We start from the raw sequence: 22,033 nt of genomic DNA, 5'->3' as shown, positions 1-22,033 counted from the left end.
GGCCTGCTTTGCAATTCTTAAAATCATAGGTTTGAAACTAGCCATAGACAACAGATTAAAAATAATGGACATGGTAGTGTCTTAATAAAACTTTATTGACAGGAATAGGCGAAAGGGGTAATGCTGATCTGTAGAGCACACCTTATGCCCCACCCACACCATTCTCAAGCCTCTCAATGGTTTGAAGTACTTAGTTCGCTTTGTTGACAAACATTCCTGCTAAAATGATACACATATTGTTTTCTGATTTTGCTTCTGTTTCTGATTAATATGTCTGTGAGTCAGTCAGAGTAGGGTAGGGTAGGTTATATTGCAGTAACAACAGGCTCCAAACTACAGAGTCAGTCTGGCAAAATATTCCTTCTCTACACTAAATATCAGAATACCATGACATACCACCTCACATTGGGCTGTGGGCTGAACAAATTAATGATCACCATGATACAGATCGAAAGAGTCAATGGCAAACCACACACTTGTTCTTCAGGCTTTTGTGAGGAAATGACATGGCATCCATATTTTATCAGCTGTTATAACTCTTACTCAGGCCTAACTTGAAAGGGTAGAGAAGGGTATTCCTATTACATAAGAGAACAGGGACAATCATAAAAGTCCGAGTCCTAATCACTCTCCCACGTGGAAGCTACAAGCCACAGTAAGTTAGACAGAGACAGGGAAGCTAACACATTTCAAAGCAATGTTTGTGAAGTCATTGACAATGAATTCACAAGTTCTCAACAATGGCTTGCTCACAGTAGGAGTAGGAAAGCAATCTCAAGGCTGAGAAATGCGACTTAATCTTTGCAGAATTTAGTACTGATTCTCTGTTATTTCTATATTTTTTTATTATTGTCTTGTAAAACTAGTTACTCTTATTACATTTGGTTTTGGATTCTGAAAAATGCCCTAGGCTAAATTCTGCTTACAACCCTTTGAGGTAGAATGCCCTTAGATATATTATATATCCCCTATGACTTCCACATCTCTTGTAAAATGGGTTCAATGTGACTAGCTACCTTGTAGGTCAAGAGTAAAATGAGTGGAGCCCAAGCATATGGTATAGAAGCTCATGAAAACAGCTTGCGTGGCCTTTCTCCTATGTCTTTTTCTTCTTATCCCTATTCCATCCCATCGTGGTTACGTTTGATCAATATGAAAACTCTTCATTACTTCTAAGCACTTAATCAGTGACATTATTGAATGATAGACTTTATAGCTAGGAAAAATAACTTATTTCCTCAAGATCAAACAGATTTCAAAGTGGTGCAAAAACTGCAGACTTCCCTCCCTTACTCTATACTGTGTGTCCCTTACACAAAGCCTGGCCTCTTTGCAAGCAAATTGGAGCCTTGTTCCTCTAAGCATTGCAATGTTTTCATTGCCGATAGCTCAGTTTTAGTTTCCTTTCCTGTCTGTGCTCATTCCTACCCATCGTTACTTTGCTTCATCTCCCCACAGAACGGGCTGGCTTCTATAACTCCACGTTGTCTTCTGAGAAAGGTTTTTGCTTCTTCCCAATAATTTTTCCGATGTGTACTGAGAGGAGAGGGAGCAGGACTCCCCAGGATTAGTGACTATTCTAACCTGAGGCCTTAGGGGAGTTCACTTCAATGACAAGCTAACCGGTTCCCCCACCCCCACCCTACCCCCACCCTGACTCTGCCCAAGGTTTGACAGAGAACAGCCTGAGGCCCTCCATTGCAGTTCACAGCTGAGAAGAGTGCTCCAAGGTAGGGCGGCAACGGGGCTTTTTCCACAGGCACTAAAACTCCTAGTCTCTACAGAAGCACTTGGAGAAGAGTGGAATTGTGTCCTTATTCACTTTCTAGCTGTGATAAACACTGTGGCCAAAAACAACCGGGCAGGAGAAAGTTTATTTCGTTTTATACTTTCAAGTCACAGTCTTTCCTTTTTTGCGGGGAGGTGGGGGGGGGGGGACCAGGACAGGAACTTAAGGCAGGAACCTGGGGTCAGAAACTGGTGTGGAGATAATAAGGAATGCTGCTTACTGGCTTGCTCTCTGTGGCTTGCGCGCAGCCTGTCTTTATAATGGCACCACCCACGACGGATCGGGGCCTCCTTTATTACTTATTGATTAAGAAAATACCTCCAGACATAGCCACAGGCCAATCTGAAGGAGGCGCTGCCTCAGCCAAGCTTCCCTCTTCCCAGGCCAGCCTCATTTGTATTAAGTTGATAGAAACTAACTTGAACAAGCTGCTTCCTACATTTGAATGACACCTACCACAAGCCGTGACTTCACCTCAGAATAGTGCATAGTTCGTGAAGATATCTCAGTTATTAAGTACTGGCGGCAGCACCCAAAAGCAGCATGACATTCACGAGTATCCTATCCAAAGTGCTTAGCCTTAGGTGATGGGCAAAAATCAATATTTGCCTAAAAGAAGAGGATGAAATTTGTGGGTGGTTCTGTAATTCAAGATGTAATACAGAGGTGCTTCAGAGATGAATTGCAAATAAAAGGGCAGGAAGAATTTCATGAGTGTCATTTTAAAAGGCTTCATGCTAATAAGAGCCAAACTCATCCTTTGATATTTTCAAGCTTGCTGAGTAAATAACTCATAAAACTTCCCATAATGATTATATGTGTGCCACTGGTGTGCTTCCAAGTCTGACTTTTTTTTTTGTAGGTTTGTATCAGAACCTTAGAAAGCTGTGCCAGAGTCTCAGGGTCCCAGCTAGCTCCTTGACTCGCTACTCAGCCAGCAGAGGTGTCATTTGCATGAGGCAACACTGATACTCCTCCTGACGTCTGCTTGAATGGTATCGTTTTTCTTGTTTTTCTTTCCTATGAATATATCGTATACCTTTTCTTTCCTTAGGGACATAAAGGGAAAGGAGGTGTGGTGTATTAGATAATGCTCGTGGAATTCCTCGCCTCTCACAAAAGAGCTTACAGATGAGGTATAGAAAATACCTCAGTGATTTGAGACCGGATGACTTGGGAAATAAATGGGAGGCAGGTAAATAAACAGGTGTTGTAAAGTGCTAGTGTTGGGCTGGGGAGGTGGCCTTTTCTGTAAAGGTACTGGCTAAGCAAACCTGGCAACCTGATTTTCAAATGAAATACCACACACACACACACACACACACACACACACACACACACACACACAGAGAGAGAGAGAGAGAGAGAGAGAGAGAGAGAGAGAGAGAGAGAGAGAGAGAGGAGGGCGCGAGCACACACACACACAGAAGCACACACATGCACACACACACTAAAATTTAAAAAACCAAAAATAAGTAAATAAACGTGCTCATGTAATTACAGGGTGAATTTCTTTATTGCCTGCTTTTCTACCTGTTTTGAGCATCTTGCTCTGGTCAAGCACACATTATTAGTTGTAATTGATGTGTAGACAGACATGAGAGACAGGATAGGAAGGGCTTCTTAACAACAGGCCTAACAACAATGCCAGCCTCTGCCACAATGCTCCGAGTTTGCCTGGTTTGTTTCTCAGTGTGAAATTTTATGTATTCCAAGCAGCTGTACCATTTTAATTGCAACATTTCCTCGAGGTAGCATTTTATGTGAGGCTCGTTAAATTCTTTCTCAGAGTAGAAGCATGATGAATGTGGCTAGAGTCCTCAGTTCTACTTTCTACATCGATAATAAAACACTAATATTAAACTGTAATAAAGAATGATGGCACTAAAATCACCATTTAATAATCATATGACCAAGCCCATTGAAAACAATAATTTCACAGATGGAAGGCCAAATTAATTTCAACCAAATGCCTCTATGCAAGGTAGAAGTCTGTAAATGAGTATGCCATATATATTTTTACAAGATGCTTATTTTCATTTTAAATGTTACAGATAGACAGTCCTCTGTTCGTGGTGTCCAGGCCACCAAGGGCAAAGCTGTGGGGGAAGCCTAGAGTGTGCTCTTTGCTAGGTTGTTTTAGGGGCCCGACAGTGAGCTCCCACTTCCTTTTCGCAGTCTCTTATTTCAGTTTACACTTTGACCATCCTGTTTAGGAAAAGAAAATACCCCTATCTGAAGCTATAGTAAAAGTGTAGTTGCTTTGACACTTTTTGTCAGCTAACCCAGGGTCTACAGTTAGGGATACAGGACTTTGCCTGGAGCCGATAAACAAAGTGTGGCTTTGTGGCTAGGAGAAGTTTAGTTTCTGCATGAACTTTGGTGACTTCTTTTTAACAATTTTTGACCTGCCTAAGGGGTAGTCATGTTTTCAACTACAGATCATCTGTGGATTTCTCCTCCTCTTCTGGCTTTTCAACCTTGAATTGTAGAGACCCTACTTGATACATTGTCCCAGCTTCCGGTGTTTCTCATTACATTGAAACTACAGCTTTCCTTTGACTCTAGAAATGGTTTTCTGAATGAAATCTACATCTTAGGGAAGCCTTTTGGCATTTGATAAAATAACATTAGCACAGATATGTCAGTGAACCGTCCATCTCCAGTCATTTCATTTACTTTAAATTAACACAATATTTTTATTATTTGGAAATTCCACATAATGCATCCCAATCATCTTCACTTTTCAGTCCTGGAAGATCTACCTCTCACCTTTGGAACTGCCACCAAACATAAAAAGAAAAATTTCCTTTCTTCCTTCCTTCCTTCCTTCCTTCCTTCCTTCCTTCCTTCCTTCCTTCTTTTTTCTTCCCTTCTTTTTTCCCGTCTTCCTTTCTTTTATTGGCTAGAGGAGGTGCGGGGGGATTGTCACAAAACCTTTCTATTTCTCTTATTCTTAACTATGTGTCTGCCATCATTGATATGAGTACAAGAGAAGCTTTCTTGCCCTTCAGTCAGTGGCAACACAGAACATGGACTTCTATATGGTTTCTGGCTACAGCATGGGCCATGGATATCAACATGGCTTCAGGCAGCCTCACAGAACACCAACATCAATGTAGCCTTTGGTGGTAAATGGACCACGGACATTCACATGGCATATGGCCACAGCAGGATCAAGGATAGCAACATGGCCCTCAGTGGCAGCACTGGCCATGCACATCAATGTGGCCCTCATTGGTAACAGGGACCATAGACATAAGCATGCAAGCAGGTGGCGGTACAGACCATGGGCACTCCCATGGCCTTCAATGGTAAAACATCCCATTTGGTTATTAAAATTATTGTCCAAAGTTCACAAAGGACAAAACTTGGTTTCAGCCAAGTTGAATAACTTACTAAAGATAGGTAATTATTCGTATGATTGAGCTTAGACTCATGATATATGAAATGCTAGACTATAAGGTAATTAATAAATACCAGTATTCAAAATAGGATATAATTTACTCAGGTGTATGCAAATGACCCACCCTCTCTTTTATGTAGCCTCTACTTGCTAAATATTCTCATTTCTTTTTTTTTGGAAGATAATTTTGTAATTATATTTATGTACAGAAAACATAAGTGTACATTTAATCCAGTTTAGTGGCGAATTCTTTTTTTTTTTTTTAGGGATTTTAAAAGTTGTTGAGTTTTATTTGATACTTTTCTCTATCAGGTGAAATGGTCTTTAGTTATTACCTCCCCTCGTTTTGTTAATGTACACACTGAATTACGTAAGGTTATATTAATTTTTTTGAGGGTATGAGTCTTTTTTTTTTACTTTTTTTTTTTATTAACTTGAGTATTTCTTATATACATTTCAAGTGTTATTCCCTTTCCCGGTTTCCGGGCAAACATCCCCATCCCCCCTCCCCTTCCTTATGGGTGTTCCCCTCCCAACCCTCCCCCCATTGCCGCCCTCCCCCCATAGTCTGGTTCACTGGGGGTTCAGTCTTAGCAGGACCCAGGGCTTCCCCTTCCACTGGTGCTCTTACTAGGATATTCATTGCTACCTATGGGGTCAGAGTCCAGGGTCAGTCCATGTATAGTCTTTAGGTAGTGGCCCAGTCCCTGGAAGCTCTGGTTGCTTGACATTGTTGTACTTTTGGGGTCTCGAGCCCCTTCAAGCTCTTCCAGTTCTTTCTCTGATTCCTTCAACGGGGAACCTATTCTCAGTTCAGTGGTTTGCTGCTGGCATTCGCCTCTGTATTTGCTGTATTCTGGCTGTGTCTCTCAGGAGCGATCTACATCCGGCTCCTGTCGGTCTGCACTTCTTTGCTTCATCCATCTTGTCTAATTGGGTGGCTGTATATGTATGGGCCACATGTGGGGCAGGCTCTGAATGGGTGTTCCTTCAGTCTCTGTTTTAATCTTTGCCTCTCCCTTCCCTGCCAAGGGTATTCTTTTTCCTCATTTAAAGAAGGAGTGAAGCATTCACATTTTGATCATCCGTCTTGAGTTTCGTTTGTTCTAGGGATCTAGGGTAATTCAAGCATTTGGGCTAATAGCCACTTATCAATGAGTGCATACCATGTATGTCTTTCTGTGATTGGGTTACCTCACTCAGGATGATATTTTCCACTTCCAACCATTTGCCTACGAATTTCATAAACTCGTTGTTTTTGATAGCTGAGTAATATTCCATTGTGTAGATGTACCACATTTTCTGTATCCATTCCTCTGTTGAAGGGCATCTGGGTTCTTTCCAGTTTCTGGCTATTATAAATAAGGCTGCGATGAACATAGTGGAGCACGTGTCTCTTTTATATGTTGAGGCATCTTTTGGGTATATGCCCAAGAGAGGTATAGCTGGATCCTCAGGCAGTTCAATGTCCAATTTTCTGAGGAACCTCCAGACTGATTTCCAGAATGGTTGTACCAGTCTGCAATCCCACCAACAATGGAGGAGTGTTCCTCTTTCTCCACATCCTCGCCAGCATCTGCTGTCACCTGAGTTTTTGATCTTAGCCATTCTCACTGGTGTGAGGTGAAATCTCAGGGTTGTTTTGATTTGCATTTCCCTTATGACTAAAGATGTTGAACATTTCTTTAGGTGTTTCTCAGCCATTCGGCATTCCTCAGCTGTGAGTTCTTTGTTTAGCTCTGAACCCCATTTTTAATAGGGTTATTTGTTTCCCTGCGGTCTAACTTCTTGAGTTCTTTGTATATTTTGGATATAAGGCCTCCATCTGTTGTAGGATTGGTAAAGATCTTTTCCCAATCTGTTGGTTGCCGTTTTGTCCTAACCACAGTGTCCTTTGCCTTACAGAAGCTTTGCAGTTTTATGAGATCCCATTTGTCGATTCTTGATCTTAGAGCATAAGCCATTGGTGTTTTGTTCAGGAAATTTTTTTCAGTGCCCGTGTGTTCCAGATGCTTCCCTAGTTTTTCTTCTATTAGTTTGAGTGTGTCTGGTTTGATGTGGAGGTCCTTGATCCACTTTGACTTAAGCTTTGTACAGGGTGATAAGGATGAATCGATCTGCATTCTTCTACATGTTGCCCTCCAGTTGAACCAGCACCATTTGCTGAAAATGGTATCTTTTTTCCATTGGATGGTTTTGGCTCCTTTGTCAAAAATCAAGTGACCATAGGTGTGTGGGTTCATTTCTGGGTCTTCAATTCTATTCCATTGGTCTATCTGTCTGTCTCTGTACCAATACCATGCAGTTTTTATCACTATTGCTCTGTAATACTGCTTGAGTTCAGGGATAGTGATTCCCCCTGAAGTCCTTTTATTGTTGAGGATAGCTTTAGCTATCCTGGGTTTTTTGTTATTCCAGATGAATTTGCAAATTGTTCTGTCTAACTCTTTGAAGAATTGAATTGGTATTTTGATGGGGATTGCATTGATTCTGTAGATTGCTTTTGGTAAAATGGCCATTTTTACTATATTAATCCTGCCAATCCATGAGCATGGGAGATGTTTCCATCTTCTGAGGTCTTCTTCAATTTCTTTCCTCAGTGTCTTGAAGTTCTTATTGTACAGATCTTTTACTTGCTTGGTTAAAGTCACACCGAGGTACTTTATATTATTTGGGTCTATTATGAAGGGTGTCGTTTCCCTAATTTCTTTCTCGGCTTGTTTCTCTTTTGTATAGAGGAAGGCAACTGATTTATTTGAGTTAATTTTATACCCAGCCACTTTGCTGAAGTTGTTTATCAGCTTTAGTAGTTCTCTGGTGGAACTTTTGGGATCACTTAAATATACTATCATGTCATCTGCAAATAGTGATATTTTGACCTCTTCTTTTCCGATCTGTATCCCCTTGATCTCCTTTTGTTGTCTGATTGCTCTGGCTAGAACTTCAAGAACTATATTGAATAAGTAGGGAGAGAGTGGGCAGCCTTGTCTAGTCCCTGATTTTAGTGGGATTGCTTCAAGTTTCTCTCCATTTAGTTTAATGTTAGCAACTGGTTTGCTGTATATGGCTTTTACTATGTTTAGGTATGGGCCTTGAATTCCTATTCTTTCCAGGACTTTTATCATGAAGGGGTGTTGAATTTTGTCAAATGCTTTCTCAGCATCTAATGAAATGATCATGTGGTTCTGTTCTTTCAGTTTGTTTATATAATGGATCACCTTGATGGTTTTCCGTATATTAAACCATCCCTGCATGCCTGGGATGAAGCCTACTTGATCATGGTGGATGATTGTTTTGATGTGCTCTTGAATTCGGTTTGCCAGAATTTTATTGAGTATTTTTGCGTCGATATTCATAAGGGAAATTGGTCTGAAGTTCTCTTTCTTTGTTGTGTCTTTGTGTGGTTTAGGTATAAGAGTAATTGTGGCTTCGTAGAGGGAATTCGGTAGGGCTCCATCTGTTTCAATTTTGTGGAATAGTTTGGATAATATTGGTATGAGGTCTTCTATGAAGGTTTGATAGAATTCTGCACTAAACCCGTCTGGACCTGGGCTCTTTTTGGTTGGGAGACCATTAATGACTGCTTCTATTTCCTTAGGAGTTATGGGGTTGTTTAACTGGTTTATCTGTTCCTAATTTAACTTCGATACCTGGTATCTGTCTAGGAAATTGTCCATTTCCTGAAGATTTTCAAGTTTTGTTGAATATAGGTTTTTATAGTAAGATCTGATGATTTTTTGAATTTCCTCTGAATCTGTAGTTATGTGTCCCTTTTCATTTCTGATTTTGTTAATTTGGACGCACTCTCTGTGTCCTCTCGTTAGTCTGGCTAAGGGTTTATCTATCTTGTTGATTTTCTTAAAGAACCAACTTTTGGTTCTGTTGATTCTTTCTATGGTCCTTTTTGCTTCTACTTGGTTGATTTCAGCTCTGAGTTTGATTATTTCCTGCCTTCTACTCCTCCTGGGTTTATTTGCTTCTTTTTGCTCTAGAGCTTTTGGGTGTGCTGTCAAGCTGCTGACATATGCTCTTTCCTGTTTCTTTCTGCAGGCACTCAGCCCTATGAGTTTTCCTCTTAGCACAGCTTTCATTGTGTCCCATAAGTTTGGGTATGTTGTACCTTCATTTTCATTAAATTCTAAAAAGTTTTTAATTTCTTTCTTTATTTCTTCCTTGACCACGTTATCATTGAGTAGAGCATTGTTCAGTTTCCACGTATATGTGGGCATTCTTCCCTTATTGTTATTGAAGACCAGTTTTAGGCCGTGGTGGTCCGATAGCACGCATGGGATAATTTCTATCTTTCTGTACCTGTTGAGGCCCGTTTTTTGACCAATTATATGGTCAATTTTGGAGAAAGTACCATGAAGAGCTGAGAAGAAGGTATATCCTTTTGCTTTAGGATAGAATGTTCTATAAATATCCGTTAAGTCCATTTGGCTCATGACTTCTCTTAGTCTGTCGACATCACTGTTTAATTTCTTTTTCCATGATCTGTCCATTGATGAGAGTGGGGTGTTGAAATCTCCCACTATTATTGTGTGAGGTGCAATGTGTGTTTTGAGCTTTAGTAAGGTTTCTTTTACGTATGTAGGTGCCCTTGTATTTGGGGCATAGATATTTAGGATTGAGAGTTCATCTTGGTGGATTTTTCCTTTGATGAATATGAAGTGTCCTTCCTTATCTTTTTTGATGACTTTTAGTTGGAAATTGATTTTATTTGATATTAGAATGGCTACTCCAGCTTGCTTCTTCTGACCATTTGCTTGGAAAGTTGTTTTCCAGCCTTTCACTCTGAGGTAGTGTCTGTCTTTGTCTCTGAGGTGTGTTTCCTGTAGGCAGCAGAATGCAGGGTCCTCGTTGCGTATCCAGTTTGTTAATCTATGTCTTTTTATTGGGGAGTTGAGGCCATTGATATTGAGAGATATTAAGGAATAGTGATTATTGCTTCCCGTTATATTCATATTTGGAAGTGAGGTTATGTTTGTGTGCTTTCATTCTCTTTGTTTTGTTGCCAAGACGATTAGTTTCTTGCTTCTTCTAGGGTATAGCTTGCCTCCTTATGTTGGGCTTTACCATTTATTATCCTTTGTAGTGCTGGATTTGTAGAAAGATATTGTATAAATTTGGTTTTGTCATGGAATATCTTGGTTTCTCCATCAATGTTAATTGAGAGTTTTGCTGAATACAGTAACCTGGGCTGGCATTTGTGTTCTCTTAGGGTCTGTATGACATCAGTCCAGGATCTTCTGGCCTTCATAGTTTCTGGCGAGAAGTCTGGTGTGATTCTGATAGGTCTGCCTTTATATGTTACTTGACCTTTTTCCCTTACTGCTTTTAATATTCTGTCTTTATTTTGTGCGTTTGGTGTTTTGACAATTATGTGATGGGAGGTGTTTCTTTTCTGGTCCAATCCAATTTGGAGTTCTGTAGGCTTCTTGTACGTCTATGGGTATCTCTTTTTTTAGGTTAGGGAAGTTTTCTTCTATGATTTTGTTGAATATATTTACTGGTCCTTTGAGCTGGGAGTCTTCACTCTCTTCTATACCTATTATCCTTAGGTTTGATCTTCTCATTGAGTCCTGGATTTCCTGTATGTTTTGGACCAGTAGCTTTTTCCGCTTTACATTATCTTTGACAGTTGAGTCAATGATTTCTATGGAATCTTCTGCTCCTGAGATTCTCTCTTCCATCTCTTGTATTCTGTTGGTGAAGCTTGTATCTACAGCTCCTTGTCTCTTCTTTTGGTTTTCTATATCCAGGGTTGTTTCCATGTGTTCTTTCTTGATTGCTTCTATTTCCATTTTTAATTCCTTCAACTGTTTGATTGTGTTTTCCTGGAATTCTTTCAGGGATTTTTGTGTCTCCTCTCTATGGGTTTCTACTTGTTTATTTATGTTTTCCTGGAATTCTTTCAGGGATTTTTGTGTCTCCTCTCTATGGGCTTCTACTTGTTTATTTATGTTTTCCTGGAATTCTTTCAGGCATTTTTGCGATTCCTCTCTGTAGGCTTCTACTTGTTCTCTAAGGGAGTTCTTCACATCTTTCTTGAAGTCCTCCAGTATCATGATCAAAAATGATTTTGAAACTAGATCTTGCTTTTCTGGTGTGTTTGGATATTCCATGTTTGTTTTGATGGGAGAATTGGGCTCCGATGGTGCCATGTATTCTTGGTTTCTGTTGCTTGGGTTCCTGCGCTTGCCTCTCACCATCAGATTTTCTCTAGTGTTACTTTGTTCTGCTATTTCTGACAGTGGCTAGACTGTCCTATAAGCCTGTGTGTCAGGAGTGCTGTAGACCTGTTTTCCTCTCTTTCAGTCATTTATGGGGACAGAGTGTTCTGCTTTCGGGCGTGTAGTTTTTCCTCTCTACAGGTCTTCAGCTGTTCCTGTGGGCCTGTGTCTTGAGTTCACCAGGCAGTTTTCTTGCAGCAGAAAAGTTGGTCTTACCTGTGGTCCTGAGGCTCAAGTTCGCTCGTGCGGTGCTGCCCACGGGCTCTCTGCAGTGGCAGCAACCAGGAAGACCTGTGCCGCCCCTTTCGGGAGCTTCAGTGCACCAGGGTTCCAGATGGTCTTTGGCTTTTTCCTCTGGCGTCCGAGATGTGTGTGCAGAGAGCCGTCTCCTCTGGTTTCCCAGGCTTGTCTGCCTCTCTGAAGGTTTAGCTCTCCCTCCCATGGCATTTGGGTGCAGAGAACTGTTTATCCGGTCTGTTTCCTTCAGGTTCCGGCGGTGTCTCAGGCAGGGGTCCTGCCGCTCCTGGGCCCTCCCCCAAGGGAGCACAGAGGCCTTATACAGTTTCCTCTTGGGCCAGGGATGTGGGCAGGGGTGAGCAGTGTTGGTGGTCTCCTCCGCTCTGCAGCCTCAGGAGTGCCCACCTGACAAGGCGGTTGGGTCTCTCTCTCAGGGGGTCTGGGAGCAGAGAGCTGCTGCGGGCCGGGATCCGTGGGTAGTGGTGAATTCTTTAGCCTTTGCCTTTTCCAGCTTGGCAAGTCGAGCCACAGACTTAGGACCCAGGATGGTGCCTCCCGAGTGGCGGCAGATCTCGTAGTATCTGTCATTATAATTGGTCCTAATAGCTTCCACCAGCTTAGCCAGAGCACCCTTGTCTTCAGAGTTAACCTGTGTGAAGGCAACAGTGGTGCACATATTCCTGTAGACCCGGCGCCCCAGCCTGGCCTTTCCTTTGATGAAGCAGTAGGGCACCCCCATCTTTCAACAAAGGGCAGGCAGGAAAACCACCAGCTCAATGGGGTCTACATCATGGGCAATCACCGCCAGCTGAGCCTTCTTGTTCTCCACCAAGGTGGTGACTGTATTGACCTCTGCTCGGAGGGCAGGTGGTCTCTTAGTTGGGACGTCCCCTTTGCCAGCAGCTTTTTTCTCAGCATGAGCCAGCAGCCATTGCTTCTTCTCCTGCTTTGTCTCTGGCCTGTACTTGTGGGCAAGCTTAAGCTGGGTCGCTGTTTGCCTGTCCATGGTCTGGGTGAACTGGTTAATGGCAGGAAGTACTGTGAGTCTCTTATAGAGGATGGCTCTTTGCCGCTGCAGCCTGATGTAGCGGGGCCATTTGATCTCTTTTGGGCTGGATGTCTTGCACAATGCCAAAGTTCTTAGCCTTTTCTCAAACAAAAGATTGACCACCTTTTTGGCCTCCTGTTTCTTGACCACGTCAGGAGCTGGGGCCACCTTCTTCCCCTTGATCTTCTTTCCTTTGGGCATCTTGCTCGGCTGGAGGAGAGACAATATTCTGATTTCTAAACCCTAATTCTTCCTCCAATGCTTATTCACCTACAACAAAGACTTTCTGAGGATTCACAGTTTTGTCAAACCTAAAGACACTTTAATCTTTGAATTAGATAATCCCAACCCTTAATTGTACATTAGAGTCCTCTGGGAGCTTCAGAAAACATATATAGCTAACTCTGTCTCAAATCTAATTAGCATGTGGGGTCTTCACAGTTTTGGTAATGCCCTCACTAGTTCTAATACCATGTGAGTGTCATCATCATCAGTTTGAAACTTGTATGGTGCAATATCCATGCCTTACTAGATACACCTACAGGGATCCTTTCCAAGTCTCACATATACACACACTACCAAACAGTATCGCACTCACCGTGCATTTTGTGGAAACTACAAGTGTTCCTAAGAAACCAGTTTTCTAATCACCTTACAACCATATACGTATTCATTTCTGTGGCCCCTCAAAATTTTAAGGTCCATAAAGTATCTCAAGTTTTATCATAATGAATTTCTATTCTCAAGCTCCATAATAATGTTTGTCCCAATGAAACTCTTTCCAGAGACTTTTAACCACATCCACCAGAGACCTTCCTTAGTCATTGTTTCTGAAGACCTACAGTCTAACTGCAGGATCTGTTATTAGTTATTGATTAGAGTATCCATCACATGTAAGCCTTCCATCCTGCTATTTATACCACTCTTTCTCTGTTACATATCTATATCCAATACTTTCAGGATCTTATTTTCCAAGTTTTTGAATATGTTGTGATGATACAGACACAGTCAATTTCCTAAGGAGGCCACAATTAACTACTGCTAAAATATTAACATTCCAATCTATGCTCTAACTTTAATTGTCAAGCCTGGGATTACTGTACACATATTTTTTTTTGCCAAAATTACACTGCATAAAATGTGAATGGGTGATGCTATGTTTTAAGTCCATTCCTAAAGGAATGGTTCTGTGAGTAAGAAGTCTAGTGTGACTACTTTACTTCCACTTCTCAGCGTGTGGGTTAGCTTGGGCAATTCATATGCAATGTTTGCTGTGTTAGGTACATTGTGGGGAGCCTTTAAATACCGTGTTAAAAATTTAAAAGGATGTTAATGCATCTTTAGGTTGCTCGTGTGACATTTGTTCATCATTTTAAACAGCATATCACATTTATTGATTTTTATGTGTTAATTCATTCTTACACCAGAGGGATAGATCAGGATAAAAATAGTGGCACATGATCGTTTAGATGAAGTATTAAATTGGTATAGTTTTTTCTAAGAATGTTTTCCATCTGTGTTCATCAGGATCATTAAACGATGGCATCAAGAACTTCAATATCTATCAAAAGATTCTCATGTTGAAGGCTTGGTCCCTAGGTGACGGTGCTATTGGATGGTTATTGAAACTTGAAGAGTGGAGATAAGTTGGAGGAAGTCTCACTGGGACCATGCTCTTAAGGGTGTGTATTCAGACCCAGGCTTCTCTTTTCTGTATCGTGGCCATCTTGAGGGCGGCAGCTTCTCACTACCAGTTGTTTACAGTCATGGTGTTTCAACACACTGAAACGATGCTGATGGTGAATGCCAATCATGAGTCCAAGTGCATGTTTCTTCTCTGGTAGTTCTTTGGAATCTCACTTACGCTATCATAGAAACACAAGGATACAAGGATGACTTCCACACAATATTTGCTCTGTAAATTGAGATTGGCAGTTGTACTCCTTCAAGTTGTTTGTTTGTTTGTTTTTGAGAAAGAACAGTATGGAGTCTTTTGTAAAAACTTGGTAGAGGGCCATCAAAATGGCTCAGGGGATAGAAGAGCTTGTGCTAAGACTGAGTACCTGACTGAATCCTTTGAACACATGTAGTAAGAAGAGAACCAATTCCTGCAAGTTGTTCTCTGATTCAACACATGTGCTCTGACAGGAGCACCATGCCACATGCACATATAATGAAATGTAAAATATATAGATTTTTAAGATTGGAAGAATAAAACTATCTCTTTTAGTGAAATATTCAATGAGAATAAATGAAAATATCAACTCTTGGGCTTTTCTTTGATGCTAAGATTTTTAAATAAGTGGTTTAATTTCATTGTTATCCCGCAGGTCAGATTTCTTTTTCTTTCCTTTCTTTTTCTTTTTTTTTTAAATCTTTCATTATTCTCTCATACATTGCATTCTAACTGCAGTTTGCACCCCTGCAGATCTTCTGTCCCCTACCTACCCACCCAGATCAACTCCTTTCTCTGTTTCCCTTATAGAAAAATAATAACACATATGCTTAAAAAATTGTAGTAAGATTAGGCACAAATGCTCACAGCTTGATTTGGCAAACCAGTAGGAGGAAAAGGGTCCCAAGAACAGAAAAAGAGTCATAGACAACCCCATTCCCTCTGTTAGGAGTCCCACAAGAACACCAACCTATATAACCATAACATACATGCAGGGGACTTAGCTCATACCCATACAGGTCTGTTGCTTCACTTTCCATGAGCCCCTATGAGCCCTGTCTAGTTGACTGTGTGGGTCTTGTTTTTGTGGTGTTCTCAACTCCTCTGGCTCCCAAAATCCTCCCTCCCTCTTTCTGCAGGGCTCCCCTCGCCTTGCCTACTGTTTCGCTGTGAGTCTCTACTCCTACTCATTGATGGATGATGGCCCTCTCAACAATTGGGGTAGGCCAGGGTAGATTTTTCTATTCATGATTTATCCACTCTAATGTTAGAACTTTGTTTCTCTTGGAATTTCCAATTTGCTGGCATGGAATAGAACCAAATTAGGATGTAACAATTGAAAATAAACTTAAGCAAGGAAGTGAAAGCTCTCTACAGAGATAAATAAAATAAATAATTTAATAAAAAATAAGTACATAAAATTAATTAAAAATTGAAAAGAACATAAGTAAATAAAAACATGTGTTTTGGGGGTTGGAAGAATGGCTAAATTATTCTAATATCTATACTAAATAGCACAATTAATGGAACCCTATTAAAATAGCAATGTCACATACATATGCATACTAAAATTTGCATAGAACTGCAAAAGTTTTAAATAAACTGAAACAATTATGAGAATTAAGAACAATTTTGAAGGTAATTATTTTGCAGATCTCACATATTGTAAACTATCCTAATCAAAGCAGTATGGCATCATTACTTGTGCAAACACATAAATATGCCCAGGAAACAACAGGGAAAGGTCACATATGAACCAAGAAATATGGCACAAAAAGGAAGGAAACTATATTCAATATCTTATTCTTGAAAATGACATCGTGTAGAAGAAAAAAAAAAACCACATTTGATCCCTGTCTTGTATCAGTCACAAAAATCAACCCAAAATGGACTCAATATTTAACAGTAGTACCGGAAATGATGTAGTTTCTCAAGAAAACACAAGAAAAATTTCCACGATGGTGTTGTTGGTGAAAACAGCAGTAATCTGAGTCTAAGTATTAAATATGTGTCCTGAAAAATCTACAGATATAAAATACACACACACACACACACACACACAGAGAGAGAGAGAGAGAGAGACAGAGAGAGACAGAGAGAGAGACAGAGAGAGAGAGACAGAGAGAATTTTAGAATAAGAGATTAGTATTAATAGATGAAGAAAATTGAATAGATTAGAAAAGGTGCAATAGACATAAGATATATAGATAAACTGGGAAAAGTAATTCTGCAAATGATACCTTATATGGTTTGAGGAAATTATGATGCTGGCTGGGGAGATGGCTCAGTAAGCAACGTACCTACCACAGAAATATGAGGACTTTTGTTCAGGTATCCTGCACCCGCATTGAAGCTACATGTCAGGTGATCAGTCTTGGTTACCCTAGCACTGGGAGGTCAAAGACATGAGAATACTTAGAGCCAAGTTCAGACAAAAGAAGGTGGAAAACAACCGAGGAAGATCCCTGATGTCAGCTTATACATGTACCCACATATATTACATATATTTACATGCACATAACACTAGCCATATATAAACAATATAAATATAAATATAAAAGTGCAAAATTGAACAAGACATAGAATCATATTTTAAGAATGCTTTGCAGCACAAAACTCAGAAAACTATAATGAAAATCTTTAAATTTTTAAATAGTCAAAACTTCTGTATGATATCAGCAGCATAAGCTAAAATGGTTCTACTATTTAATAACCTTAAATTTGTTCTAGATAGTGAGTTTATTTATAATAAAAGTGAAAGTGGTTGAAGAGAAATAGCCAATTGAAAGAGAATAAAAAATAATGATTGATAAAAGTTGCCCTGTTTTACTCGTAATTGAAGTGAAAATTCAAAGCTCACAGTGCTAAATGTTAAATTTCTAATTTTGAGGGAAATCTAAAATAATTTTGTGTTGTTATGCATTTTGAAGAGGAGTATTAATTTTGCAAAACTCTAAAGGAGAATTTGAACATATTATTTCTGCATCATTTTTTAATAAGGAAATTATTAAATATTTTGTCCTTGCATGAGCATCACAGGGTGGGTAGAGCTTTCTAACCAACTATAAACACTATCACCAGGGCACTGCAGGAACCAGTAGTCATCACTGATCCAGATCCTCTTCCATAACACCCTCCTGAAATTGGAGAAATAATAAATACTGAAGAACTGATAACATCCCTGCATATCCTCCTTCTATTGATTATTTCTGTCCCAACACCAAAATATTGTCTCTTTGACCATGCAATACACCAAGAAATTATAGTCAATCTAAGAGGGATACTTAAGTTGTTGCTGTTACTTGGAAAATGCTGAGATGACTTAGGTGCATTTCTGAAGGGTTAGAACTTCTATGAGGTCACTGAAAACTTTCCCTGGGCTTGGCATGATATCACCATGATGAATAAATGAATGACATCTATAGATGGCATTCAAGTGGGATGCTTGTGACTTGGAGGGGTTTTCCAAAACTGAAAAGGTTACAAGAATCAGTCAAGCCATGTGTGAGAAAACAAACACGTTTAACCTACATGTGGAAATCTTCGGTGGTTCCTAGGAATTTGTTGAGATTTTGATTTCACAGCTGAAGAAAGAAGAAGAAAAAGGAAATCTCAGTAGAATTCAGTGAAAGCTTTAACAGATATTGTAGATCTCAACAAGTCTTAAGAAAACACAGGCCCCATCTGCAATGCTCCCCAACTCTGTTCATATTTGTGTGTGTTCATATATGTGTGTGTGACTGTATATGTGAATGTAAGTGTGTGTGTGTGTGTATGTGTGTATGTGTGCATGTGTTTATATACATGAGTGCTAGCACATATATGCCAGAAGTATGAGAATAACTTACAACCTTGCCTTCCACACTGGTTGATACAGTGTCTTGGTTGAGTACCCACTGTGTCTTCCAGGCTATCCGGAAGGCTATCTTCCGGATATTCACCTATTCCCACCGTCTCTCTCCTTTCAGAAGCGTTGGAGTTATAGACCCTCATGTGAACATCAGGCTCTTTACCATGAGTTCAGGAGATCTGAACAGCAAGTACTTTTACCCACATAGCCATTTCCCTATCTCCAAAAGTTTCTTATTAACAGAGAGAAATGTTCATGGTAGATTATATGGAGATACAAAACCACAATGAAATGAAGAAACAACCAGTGGATGTTACCTCTCCCACATAGCTTCCACTGAAAATGCAGCCAGGTGGGTGTGGAGGATGATAACGATGATGGCGATTCCTTGTGTAGGCTGAGGCTGAGGAAGGCTTTCGTTTAACCATAAAGTTTGTGTTGGAGGGAGAGAGAGAGAGAGAGAGAGAGAGAGAGAGAGAGAGAAAGAGAGAGAGAGAGAGAGAGAGGGGAGAGAGAGAAAGAAATGCAAAGAAAATATTGTGTATATTGTACAATTTATGCATTTGAAGCTATGTTTTTAAAGTAGAAAAGTAAAGATTGATTTATTATTACATAATGAAAAGATAATGAATGTACCATATCCCAAATTCATATTGCTTATGAAGTACACAGTCATGTGTAACAATGCCTTAACTTTACAGTCATTCATCACACAGTTCTTGACCAACCCATTGCCATTTCCCTTCAAGGTAAGCATCCTTTATATGTATATTACCTTTAAAAAGTCTTATATATATTCTTAGTGTAGTTTTTGGTGTTACTATGTGTTTAGATAAATAAACTGTGTTATAATGGCCTATAATATTAAATATAGTAATGGTTAGAATAGGTTTGTAGCCTTGAAGTAATATATTCTACCATATATATTAGGAATGGGTTAAGCCAAACCATTTGCCTGTGCTACAATGATAACATCCTCTAATGATGAATTTCTAGACTGTATCATTGAAGAAACACATTATTTTGCTATAAAACAGCCATACATTTGATTTAGAAAATTCTGTCCTAGGATTTTGCAAGATAAAATAAGTACCACAGAATTATTTTCTGTTGTCAGTATACAGATGTCATGTATTAAAAATAGTCTTATAATAAGTAGAGTCAGGGCTACATCATAAATGTTCTCTAAGATTGAACTTGATAATTTTATTAGATTAATTGAATGGAATATTGTATATCTGCTGTACATGATTTGAATGTGAAGAGGGTGTAAGGTGGCTGAATCAAAGTACAACTGCCTTTTCAACCATTATCAGAAGAATATCTGTGACAAAAGGAGCAGGTAAGACAATTGAGCCAATGAGGACAATTGTTGCCAAATCTCATGAGCTGAGTTTGATCTCCAAAACCCACATGGTAGAAAAAGACCTACATTTGTAAGCTACCACCATACATGCATCTAAACATGTGTACACATACACACAAGAATAAAATTTAACATATACAATTTATTTAAGCAATTAATTATTTAAGATAAAAGATATTTATAAACAAGTAATATAATATACTTAAGAATAGTTGTTAAAAGATGTTCCTGTTAGAAAATGGCTAACTGATATTGTATAACAGCCACACATGCTTGGGATTCTGGAGAGAAATGTGGTTAAATGTATGTCTTATGTGTTCTTTTCTGTTTGGAGATGATTTCCATCCTGAGCTGTTTTAGAGTCAACTTACACAGAGCTTGGGGAATTCCCTCAATTCATAAAACAGAACATATTATATGTCTATCAGTGGTCAGAATTTAGGTGTAAGACTGCCAGAGCTGCAGAAAGACAGATAATATTTCAGATCTCTTTAGTGAGAATCCTTGAAGTCCTTGGCTGAATACTAATCTATGCATACATGAGAGAATGACTACCAAGACTGGGGTGAAAATATCCAGAAAGAGGCAAGCTTAACGGATTCTAGAACTTAAGTGGGGGCAGGCAGACTTTGTGAGTCCAAAAGCGAAGTCCAAAGATCTGTCAACATGGAGAATCCTCTGAGACATTCAGTAAGTATTGCCTTATTACTCAGGCTGAACTAAGCTGGACTAAAAACTAAAGTCAGCTTGACTAGCAAGCCCTATAATCAACTTAGAAGTATTCACCTGACTATAAACAAGAGCACAAAAATTGGGAAGCACTATTTTAAAGAAAACAACAATATGGATGACTAACATAAACACAGCAATTCGAAACACAATGTTCAATAAAGTATTAGACAATATTTTAAAAAGCAGGAGAATATGACATGCCTTGAGATACATCAATCGACAGAACAGACACAACCAGAGTAGCACAGAGGAGGGAAACAGAAAATGAGATATTGCAAATAAATATTTAAAGCAAGTTTTATATGATCAGCAAATCAGAAGTAATACATAATGGCAAGACATAAAGAAACTTCTTAAAGGCTCCAATTTAACGTCATAGGAGAAAATATGTCACCTTAGGGGTGAAAAGGATTTGCTAATATATTAAATTTCTGGGACAAATTATAGGCTAGATGATTGAATGGCAGAAATATTTTCTCATTATCCTTGAACTTAGAAGTTCAAGACCAAGGTAATACTATGCTTGCTTTATTTAGGGATATCTCTCTTTTTGTTTTATCTGGCTATCTTCTGTGAGGGTTTCGTCTGTTTTTCCTTCTGTGTTCTGACCTATATAGTCTAAAGATTTATATGTTTACTTTCTTCTTTGTAAATTTTATGCGAATGAGAGTTTGATGCATATGTAGGTTAAGTATACTGTGAGAGTACCTGATGCATGGAGAGGCTAGAAGAGGGCATTGGGGTACAGATGGTTGTGAGCCACCATGAGAGTGGCGCTGAGAACCAAATCCATGCCATTTGCAAGAGCAGCTAATGCTTTTAAACAGTGAGCCATTTCTCCAGCCCCAAAGTTTCTACATCTTATAAAGATACCCCTCATACTGAATGCCATCATTTGGATTTTATGTCATTTATTCTTAATTATTTCTTTAGGGATCCTATCTCTAAATATGTCACCTTTTGAGATTCCACTGACGTAGTACTTTAACATATGAATTTTGAAGTTAATACTACCCATCCCTGGCAGGTGGTATTAGTAAGAGCTGAGACCCTGCAGAAGAAAAGATCAACGCACTCAAATATACAACAGTAGAAAGTCCTCAAAAATAATGCACACAGGAAAACTGGACAGAAATGGTGGACACAACTCAGGAGCAGAGGGATAGAACCAAACAACGGAAGATATGTGCCTGGGTGGCATGTAAAACTATTTGAAGAAATAGTGATTGTAAAATGGTACAAAGTAGTGACAATGATCAATTAAGATTTTGGAAAGCTCAGTGAACCCTACCAGAAGAAAACCATAGAGCTTTATAGCCAAATTGATGGAAACAAGTTATAAAGAAAACAACCAGAAGGCAGCCAGAAAGAAGAACTACTCCTAGCAACAAAACACTGCATGCGACTCCTTGATGGGAATTCCAAAAGCCAGGAGGCAAGATAATGCCACTTTTAAAATCCTGTAGGAAGTTAGTCTTTCAGGTAAGAGTTCTACCTTTGGGAAACACATCACTGAAGAATGGAGGCAGTGGAAGGCAAGATTTCATTAGTGGCAGATGTGAATGACAGCTAAGTTCCAGTAAACTGTGAAAAGAGATGGGATATTTGGATTGATACTTGTGACTGAATAACAACAGAACATGCTTGCTGTGTAATCTGGATGACCTTCTGTCCGAGTTCAGGTCCTTTTGAACCCA

General features: G+C 39.5%; 1 pseudogene; it reads right to left on the bottom strand.

Annotated features, from left to right (window-relative positions):
- Positions 1-12,095: 12,095 nt before the first annotated feature.
- Positions 12,096-12,914, bottom strand: LOC148002595 (large ribosomal subunit protein eL8 pseudogene; annotated as a pseudogene).
- Between the last annotated feature and the right edge of the window lie 9,119 nt (positions 12,915-22,033).

The sequence above is a fragment of the Rattus norvegicus genome, chromosome 11 (assembly GCF_021556685.1).
Source record: "Rattus norvegicus strain SHRSP/BbbUtx chromosome 11, alternate assembly SHRSP_T2T, whole genome shotgun sequence".
Lineage (NCBI taxonomy): Eukaryota > Metazoa > Chordata > Mammalia > Rodentia > Muridae > Rattus > Rattus norvegicus.
This window is presented reverse-complemented; position numbering and strand designations above follow the sequence as displayed.